The sequence below is a fragment of the Arachis stenosperma genome, chromosome 4, assembly GCF_014773155.1.
Source record: "Arachis stenosperma cultivar V10309 chromosome 4, arast.V10309.gnm1.PFL2, whole genome shotgun sequence".
NCBI classification, from domain to species: Eukaryota; Viridiplantae; Streptophyta; class Magnoliopsida; order Fabales; family Fabaceae; genus Arachis; species Arachis stenosperma.
The window spans coordinates 78,197,854-78,207,966 of NC_080380.1; the positions used below are offsets into that span (position 1 = coordinate 78,197,854).

At 42.9% G+C, this 10,113-nt stretch overlaps 1 non-coding gene across 1 annotated transcript; it reads left to right on the top strand.

Annotated features, from left to right (window-relative positions):
• The first annotated feature begins 8,613 nt into the window (after window positions 1–8,613).
• On the top strand, window positions 8,614–8,721 carry LOC130978609 (small nucleolar RNA R71). The gene has a single exon (XR_009086231.1). It is a non-coding gene; the product is annotated as a small nucleolar RNA R71 (small nucleolar RNA).
• Window positions 8,722–10,113: the final 1,392 nt, after the last annotated feature.

Consider the following 10,113-nt stretch of genomic DNA (forward strand, 5'->3'; position numbering starts at 1 on the left):
TCCATCACCCTCCCTCCTCACCATAGGAACAGGCAACCAACGGATGACAATTCTATCTGAATTCGTGGTCCTAAAAGACACCACCGCTTACAACGTCATCCTCGGAAGAAAAACAATCAATGACTTCTCGGCCATCATCTTTACCAAATACCTACTTATGAAGTTCATAACGGAGGACGGCTCCATCGGAACCATCCATGGAGACCGGGAAGTCGTGGCAGAATGCGACAACACCAGCCTGGCTTTACAAAAAAAATCCCGCGACGCGGCTGGGATATTCCTCGCCGACCTGGACGCCCGACAAGACGGCCAACCTAGGCCAGAACCGGAAGGCGACATGGAAAAACTACAAGTAGGGCAAACCAAGGACGAATACACATTCATCAACAAGAACCTCCCATATAACCTCAAAGAAGACCTTTCCCAATTTTTGAAACAAAACAGAGATTTGTTCGCTTTTACGTCGGCCGACATACCGGGGATAGACCCCGACCTAATGTCCCACCAACTAGCCGAAGACCCCAAGGCCAAACCCGTGGCACAAAGGAGACGAAAAATGTCGTCAGACCAAGCGGCCGAGGTCAAAAGACAAGTACAAGCCCTACTCGAAGCAAACTTCATCCGAGAACTACCTTACACGATGTGGTTAGCAAACGTCGTACTAGTAAAAAAGTCTTAACGAAAAGTGGCCAATGTGCGTCGACTACACAGACCTCAACAAAGTCTGTCCAAAAGACGCCTTTCCCCTGCCAAACATCGACGGATTGGTGGACGCCGCATCCGGACATTGATACCTCAGCTTCATGGACGCATACTCCGGCTATAATCAAATACCTATGCACCGACCCGACAAGGAAAAAACAGTATTCATCACCCCCGACAGAACGTACTGCTACACAGTCATGCCCTTCGGCTTGAAGAACGCCGGAGCCACCTACCAAAGGCTCGTTAACAAAATATTTCGAGACCTGTCCGGAACAAAACTAGAAGTCTACATAGACGACATGCTCGCCAAGACCGACTCCGGCGATCAACTCATCAGCGACCTCAAGGTCATAATGAACACGCTACGAAAGCACCAAATGCGACTCAACCCAACAAAATGCGTTTTCGGAATAGAGGCAGGGAAGTTCCTCGGCTTCATGATCACACAACGCGGAGTTGAAGCCAACCCAGAAAAATGTCGCGCCGTCCTCGAAATGACAAGCCCAAAAAACTTAAACGACATCCAGAAGCTCACTGGCCGACTAACAGCACTATCTCGCTTTCTCGGAGCATCGGCTCAAAAAGCAATCCCCTTCTTCAAACTGATGAAAAAAGGAGCCCCCTTCAAATGGGAAGCAGAATGTGAAGAAGCTTTCCAGCATTTCAAGAAAGTCCTAGCGGAACCACCAGTCCTCGCCAAACCCCAAACAGGGGAGACTCTCTACTTGTACCTCTCCATAACGGAAGAAGCACTCGCGGCAGCACTTATCCGCGAAAACGAAAAGAAAGAACAAAAACCCATATACTTCATAAGCAAAGTCCTACAAGATACGGAAACCCGCTACTCGCGCCTAGAAAAGCTAGCCTTCACCCTCCTCACGGCCTCCCGACGTCTACGGCAATATTTTCAGGCCCACCCGGTGATAGTTCGAACCGACCAAGCTGTTAAACAGGTACTACAAAAACCCGACCTAGCGGGCAGAATGCTAGCATGGTCCATCGAACTATCCTAGTTCGATATCAAGTTCGAACCCCGATACGGGATCAAAGCACAGGCCATGGCCGACTTTATCGCCGAGATGACACCGGGAAACTCTACCCTCGAAACCTGGAAACTACACGTTGACGGCTCCTCGAACGTCACTTCCGGAGGCGCCGGAGTCATTCTCGAAAATCAAAACAGAGTCGTGATCGAACAGTCAGTCCAATACGAATTTCCAGTCTCAAACAACAAAGCAGAATACGAGGCCCTCCTAGCGGGCTTAGCCCTAGCCAAAGAAGTCAGAGCAGAGGTCTGGAAATAAACACGGATTCACAAGTAGTCAGTTCCCAAATTAACGGAGACTACCAAACACGAGATCCCCTACTACAACAGTACCTCGCCAAAGTTAACAAATTAAAGGAAGAATTCAATCACGTAACCATACGGCACGTCCCCAGGAAACGTAATGCCAGGGCTGACCTCCTCTCTAAACTAGCCAGCACTAAACCAGGACACGGCAACAAATCCCTAATTCAGGAAGTCATCAAATCACCGTCCATATCCACGACAGCTAACGCCTATTTGACACTCTTCCACCAAGGATCATGGACCTACCCCATCCTGCAATATCTCCTCAAAGGAACACTGCTGGTCGGCGAAATTGTGAACTATACTTTTTCACAACTCTCATAATCCCTGGTAATGGCTCCAAAAACTTGGTGCGCTTAATACCATGGCATTACACAACTTCGCACAACTAACCAGCAAGTGCACTGGGTCGTCCAAGTAATAAAACCTTACGTGAGTAAGGGTCGATCCCACGGAGATTGTTAGTATTGAAGCAAGCTATGGTCATCTTGTAAATCTTAGTCAGGCAAACTCAGATATATATGGTGATGAACGAAAATAACATAGAAGATAAAGATAGTGATACTTATGTATATCATTGGTGTATGAGCTTCAGACAAGTGTATGAAGATGCCTTCCCTTCCGTCTCTCTGCTTTCCTACAGCCTTCATCCAATCCTTTCTTACTCCTTTCCATGGCAAGCTCGTATAGGGTCTCACTGTTGTCAGCAGCTACCTCCCATCCTCTCAGTGAAAGCGATTGCATATGTCCTGTCACGGCATAGCGGAATTCATCTGTCGGTTCTCAATCAGGCGCGGAATAGAATCCAGTGATTCTTTTGCGTTATCACTAACGCCCCCGCCCTCAGGGTTTGAAGCACGTCACAGTCATTCAGTCATTGAATCCTACTCAGAACACCACAGACAAGGTTAGACCTTCCGGATTCTCTTGAATGCTGTCATCAGGTCCTGCCTATACCACGAAGACTCCGAAGAATCCAAGAGATATTCACTAAGCCTCGAATGCTTGTAGAACAAGAATGGTTGTCAATCACCTTGTTCATAGGTGAGAGTGGTGATGGGCGTCAATCATCACCATCATCATGTTGAAGAACAAGTGATATCTTGGTAAAAGAACAAGCGGAATTGAATGGAAGAACAATAGTAATTGCATTAATACTCGAGGTACAGCAGAGCTCCACACCCTTAATCTATGGTGTGTAGAAACTCCACCGTTGAAAATACATAAGAACAGGGTCTAGGCATGGCCGAATGGCCAGCCTCCCAAAGATCTAAGATAGCATAAAACAAAGATAGCTACCAAAGTCTCGATACAAATACAATAGTAAAAGGTCCTACTTATAGATAACTAGTAGCCTAGGTGTACAAAGATGAGTAAATGACATAGAAATCCACTTCCGGGCCCACTTGGTGTGTGCTTGGGCTGAGCAATCAAGGAAATTCGTGTAGAGAACTTTTCTGGAGTTAAACGCCAGCTCCCATGCCAGTTTGGGCGTTTAACTCCAACTTTTATTCCTGTTCCGGCGTTTAACGCTGGAATTCCTGAGGCCGGATTGCTTTGCGGGTTTGGGCCATCAAATCTTGGACAAAGTATGGACTATTATATATTGCTGGAAAGCCCTGGATGTCTACTTTCCAACGCCGTTGAGAGCGCGCCAATTGGGCTTCTGTAGCTCCAGAAAATCCACTTCGAGTGCAGGGAGGTCAGAATCCAACAGCATCTGCAGTCCTTTTTGGTCTCTGAATCAGATTTTTGCTCAGGTCCCTCAATTTCAGCCAGAAAATACCTGAAATCACAGAAAAACACACAAACTCATAGTAAAGTCCAGAAAAGTGAATTTTAAATAAAAACTAATAAAAATGTACTAAAATCTAACTAAAAGATATCAAAAACATACTAAAAACAATGCCAAAAAGTATACAAATTATCCGCTCATCACAACACCAAACTTAAATTGTTGCTTGTCCTCAAGCAACTGAAAATCAAATAAGATCAAAAGAAGAGAATATGCAATGAATTCCAAAAACATCTGTGAAGATCAGTATTAACTAGATGAGCGGGGCTTTTAACCTTCTGTCTCTGAACAGTTTTGGCATCTCAATCTATCCCTTGAAATTCAGAATGGTTGGCTTCTTTAGGAACTCAGAGTCCAGATAGTGTTAATGATTCTCCTAGTAAAGTATGATGATTCTTGAACATAGCTATTTATTGAGTCTTGGCTGTGGCCCAAAGCACTCTGTCTTCCAGTATTACCACCGGATACATACATGCCACAGACACATGATTGGGTGAACCTTTTCAGATTGTGACTCAGCTTTGCTAAAGTCCCCAATTAGAGGTGTCCAGGGTTCTTAAGCACACTCTTATTTGCCTTGGATCACAACTTTATTTCTTTTCTTTTTCTTTCTTTTCTTTTTTTTTTTTTTTTCGATTTTTTTTTTTTTTTTCGGTTTTTTTTTTTCTCTTTTTTTTTTTTTTTTGAATAGCTTTTTCTTGCTTCAAGAATCATTTTATTGATTTTTCAGATCCTCAGTAACATGTCTCCTTTTTCATCATTCTTTCAAGAGCCAACATTCATGAACCACAAATTCAAGATACATATGCACTGTTTACACATACATTCAGAGAACAAAAATATTGCCACCACATCAAAATAATTAAACTATTATAAAATTCAAAATTCATGCAATTCTTCCTTTTTCAATTAAGCACATTTTTATTCAAGAAAGGTGATGGATTCATAGGACATTCATAACTTTAAGGCATAGACACTAAGACACTAATGATCATAAGACACAAACATGGATAACATAAAGCATAAAAATTTCGAAAAACAAGGGAATAAAGAACAAGGAAATCAAGGAATGGGTCCACCTTAGTGATGGCGGCTCTTCCTTGCTTTTGAAGGTCCTATGGAGTGCTTGAGCTCCTCAATGTCTCTTCCTTGTCTTTGTTGCTCCTCCCTCATGATTCTTTGATCTTCTCTAATTTCATGGAGGAGAATGGAGTGTTCTTGATGCTCCACCCTTAGTTGTCCCATGTTGGAACTTAATTCTCCTAGGGAGGTGTTTAGTTGCTCCCAATAGTTTTGTGGAGGAAAGTTCATCCCTTGAGGAATCTCAGGGATTTCTTGATGAGAGGGGTCTCTTGTGTATTCCATCCTTTTCTTGGTGATGGGCTTGTCCTCATCAATGGGGATATCTCCTTCTATGTCAACTCCAACTGAATAACAGAGGTGACAAATGAGGTGAGGAAAGGCTAATCTTGCCAAAGTGGAGGTCTTGTCCGCCACCTTATAGAGTTCTTGGGCTATAACCTCATGAACTTCTATTTCTTCTCCAATCATGATGCTATGGATCATGATGGCCCGGTCTATGGTAACTTCGGACCGGTTGCTAGTGGGAATGATTGAGCGTTGTATGAACTCTAACCATCCTCTAGCCACGGGTTTGAGGTCATGCCTTCTCAATTGGACCGGCTTTCCTCTTGAATCTTGCTTCCATTGTGCGCCCTCTTCACATATGACTGTGAGGACTTGGTCCAACCTTTGATCAAAGTTGACCCTTCTAGTGAAAGGATGCTCATCTCCTTGCATCATAGGCAAGTTGAACGCCACCCTCACACTCTCCGGACTAAAATCCAAGTATTTCCCCCGAACCATAGTAAGATAATTCTTTGGATTCGGGTTCACACTTTGGTCATGGTTCTTTGTGATCCATGCATTGGCATAGAACTCTTGAACCATCAAGATTCCAACTTGTTGAATGGGGTTGGTGAGAACTTCCCAACCTCTTCTTTGGATCTCATGGCGGATCTCCGGATATTCACCCTTTTTGAGTAAAAAGGGGACTTCGGGGATCACCTTCTTCAAGGCCACAACTTCATAGAAGTGGTCTTGATGCACCCTTGAGAGGAATCTATCCATCTCCCATGACTCGGAGGTGGAAGCTTTTGCTTTCCCTTTCCTCTTTTTAGAGGTTTCTCCGGCCTTTGGTGCCATAATGGTTATGGAAAAACGAAAAAGCAACGCTTTTACCACACCAAACTTAAAATGTTTGCTCGTCCTCGAGCAAAAGAAGAAAGAAAGGAGTAGAAGAAGAAGAAATGAGGAAGAGGGGGAGGGTAGTGTGTTCGGCCAAAGGGGGAAGAAGTGGTCTTTAGGTTGTGTGAAAATGAAGGGTCGAAGAAGGGTATTTATAGGAGAGAGGGGGTAAAGGTTCGGCCATTTGAGGGTGGGTTTGGGAGGGAAAGTGGTTTGAATTTGAAGGGTGAGGTTGGTGGGGTTTTATGAAGGATGGATGTGAGTGGTGAAGAGAAAGATGGGATTTGATAGGTGAAGGGTTTTTGGGGAAGAGGTGTTGAGGTGATTGGTGAATGGGGGAAGAAGAGAGAGAGTGATGGTAGGGTCCTGTGGGGTCCACAGATCCTGTAGTGTCAAGGAAAAGTCATCCCTGCACCAAAAGTTGCTCAAAATCACGTTTTGAGCCATTTCTGGCGTTAAACGCCGGGCTGGTGCCCATTCCTGGCGTTTAACGCCAGGTTGTTGCCCTTTACTGGCGTTTAACGCCAGTCTGGTGCCCTTTTCTGGCGTTAAACGCCCAGAAAGGTGCCAGACTGGGCGTTAAACGCCCAACTGCTAGGCTGACTGGCGTTTGAACGCCAGCAGCATCTTCCTCCAGGGTGTGCTGTTTTTCTTCCTGTTTTTCATTTTGTTTTTGCTTTTTTCATTGTTTTTGTGACTTCTTATGATCATCAACCTACAAAAAAGATAAAATAACAAAAGAAAATAATTAATTATAAAACATTGGGTTGCCTCCCAACAAGCGCTTCTTTAGTGTCATTAGCTTGACAGAGGACTCCCATGGAGCCTCAGAAACACTCAGAACCGTGTTGAAACCTCCCAACACCAAACTTAGAGTTTGAATGTGGGGTTTCAACACCAAACTTAGAGTTTGGTTGTGGCCTCCCAACACCAAACTTAGAGTTTGACTGTGGGGGCTCTGTTTGGCTCTGTTTTGAGAGAAGCTCTTCATGCTTCCTCTCCATGATGATAGAGGGATATCCTTGGGCCTTAAACACCATGGATTCTTCATTCACTTGAATGATCAACTCTCCTCTATCAACATCAATCACAGCCTTTGCTGTGGCTAGGAATGGTCTGCCAAGGATGATGGATTCATCCATGCACTTCCCAGTCTCTAGGACTATGAAATCAGTAGGAATGTAATGGTCTTCAATCTTCACCAAAACATTCTCTATAAGTCCATGAGCTTGTTTTCTTGAATTGTCTGCCATCTCTAATGAGATTCTTGCAGCTTGCACCTCAAGGATCCCTAATTTCTCCATTACAGAGAGGGGCATGAGGTTTACACTTGACCCTAAGTCACACAAGGCCTTCTTGAAGGTCATGGTGCCTATGGTACAAGGTATAGAAAACTTCCCAGGATCCTGCCTCTTTTGAGGTAGTTTCTGCCTAGACAAGTCATCCAGTTCTTTGGTGAGCAAGGGAGGTTCATCCTCCCAAGTCTCATTTCCAAATAACTTGTCATTTAGTTTCATGATTGCTCCAAGGTATTTAGCAACTTGCTCTTCAGTAACATACTCATCCTCTTCAGAGGAAGAATACTCATCAGAGCTCATGAATGGCAGAAGTAAGTCCAATGGAATCTCTATGGTCTCGTTTTGAGCCTCAGATTCCCATGGTTCCTCATTGGGGAACTCACTGGAGGCCAGTGCACGCCCATTGAGGTCTTCCTCAGTGGCGTTCACTGCCTCTCCTTCCTCCCAGAATTCGGCCATGTCTATGGCTTTGCACTCTCCTTTTGGATTTTCTTCTGTATTACTTGGGAGAGTGCTAGGAGGGAGTTCAGTAACTTTCTTGCTCAGCTGACCCACTTGTCCTTCCAAATTTCTGATGGAGGACCTTGTTTCATTCATGAAACTTTGAGTGGTCTTTATTAGATCAGAGACCATTGTTGCTAAGTCAGAAGTATTCTGCTTAGAACTCTCTGTCTGTTGCTGAGAAGATGATGGAAAAGGCTTGCCATTGCTAAACCTGTTTCTTCCACCATTATTGTTATTGAACCTTGTTGAGGTCTCTCTTGATTCTTCCATGAGAGATTTGGGTGATTTCTCCATGAAGAATTATAGGTGTTTCCATAGGGTTCTCCTAGGTAATTCACCTCTTCCATGGAAGGGTTCTCAGGATCATAAGCTTCTTCCTTAGATGAAGCATCCTTAGTACTGTTTGGTGCATTTTGCATTCCAGACAGACTTTGAGAAATCAAATTGACTTGTTGAGTCAATATCTTATTCTGAGCCAGTATGGCATTCAGAGCATCAATCTCAAGAACTCCTTTCTTCTGACTAGTCCCATTGTTCACAGGATTTCTTTCAGAAGTGTACATGAATTGGTTATTTGCAACCATTTCAATCAGTTCTTGAGCTTCAGTAGGCGTCTTCTTCAGATGAAGAGATCCTCCTGCAGAGCTATCCAAGGACATCTTAGATAGTTCAGAGAGACCATCATAGAAAATACCTATGATGCTCCTTTCAGAAAGCATGTCAGAAGGACATTTTCTGATTAATTGTTTGTATCTTTCCCAAGCTTCATAGAGGGATTCTCCATCCTTTTGTCTAAAGGTTTGGACTTCCACTCTAAGCTTACTCCATCTTTGTGGTGGAAAGAATTTTGCCAAGAAGGCATTGACTAGCTTTTCCCAAGAGTCCAGGCTTTCTTTAGGTTGAGAATCCAACCATATTCTAGCCCTGTCTCTTACAGCAAAAGGGAATAGCATCAGTCTATAGACCTCAGGGTTAACCCCATTAGTCTTGACTGTGTCACAGATTTGCAAGAATTCAGCTAAAAACTGATGAGGATCTTCCATTGGAAGTCCATGGAACTTGCAATTCTGTTGCATTAGAGAAACTAATTGAGGCTTAAGCTCAAAGTTGTTTGCTCCAATGGCAGGGATAGAGATGCTTCTCCCATAAAAATCAGGAGTAGGTGCAGTAAAGTCACCCAGCACCTTCCTTGCATTGTTTGCATTGTTGTTGTTTTCTGCTGCCATGTTTTCTTCCTTGAAGAATTCGGTCAGGTCCTCTAAAGAGAGTTGTGCTTTGGCTTCTCTTAGCTTTCTCTTCAAAGTCCTTTCGGGTTCAGGATCAGCTTCAACAAGAATGCCTTTGTCCTTGCTCCTGCTCATATGAAAGAGAAGGGAACAAGAAAATGTGGAATCCTCTATGTCACAGTATAGAGATTCCTTTAAGTGTCAGAGGAAAAGAGAAATAGAAAGAAGAAGGAGAAGATAAATTCGAACTTTAGTTAGATAAGGTTCGAATTGTGCATTGAGAAGGAGTGGCACTCCATAAATAGAAGGATGTGGGAAGGAGGGAAGTTTATTTTCGAAAATCAAGTGAAAAATTTTGAAGTTATTTTGAAAAACATTAATTAATTTTCGAAAATAAAAGTGGAAAAGAAACCAAGTGATTTTTGAAATTAGAAATTAAAAAGATTTGATTGAAAACTATTTTGAAAAAGATGTGGTTAAAAAGATTTAAAAAAATGTGATTGAGAAGATATGATTTGAAAACTATTTGAAAAGATATGATTTTAAAAATGAATGACTTGCTTAACAAGAAAAGATATGATTTGAAACATTCAAACCTTTCTCAACAGAAAAGGTAACAATCTTGTGATGTTCAATCAAATCATTAATTGTTAGTAAGTATCTTTTAAAAAGGAAAGAAATTGATTTTGAAAACATTTGATTGAAAAGATTTGATTTGAAAAAGATTTGATTTTGAAAAATTTGAAAAAAATTGATTTGAAAACAAAATCTTCCCCCTAGCACCATCCTGGCGTTAAACGCCCAGAATGGTATACATTCTGGCGTTTAACGCCCAAAATGCACCCTTTTTGGGCGTTAAACGCCCAACCAGGTACCCTGGCTGGCGTTTAAACGCCAGTCTGCCTTCTTCACTGGGCATTTTTGAATGCTCAGCTTTTTCTGTATAATTCCTCTGCAGCATGTTTTGAATCTTCAATTCTTTGTATC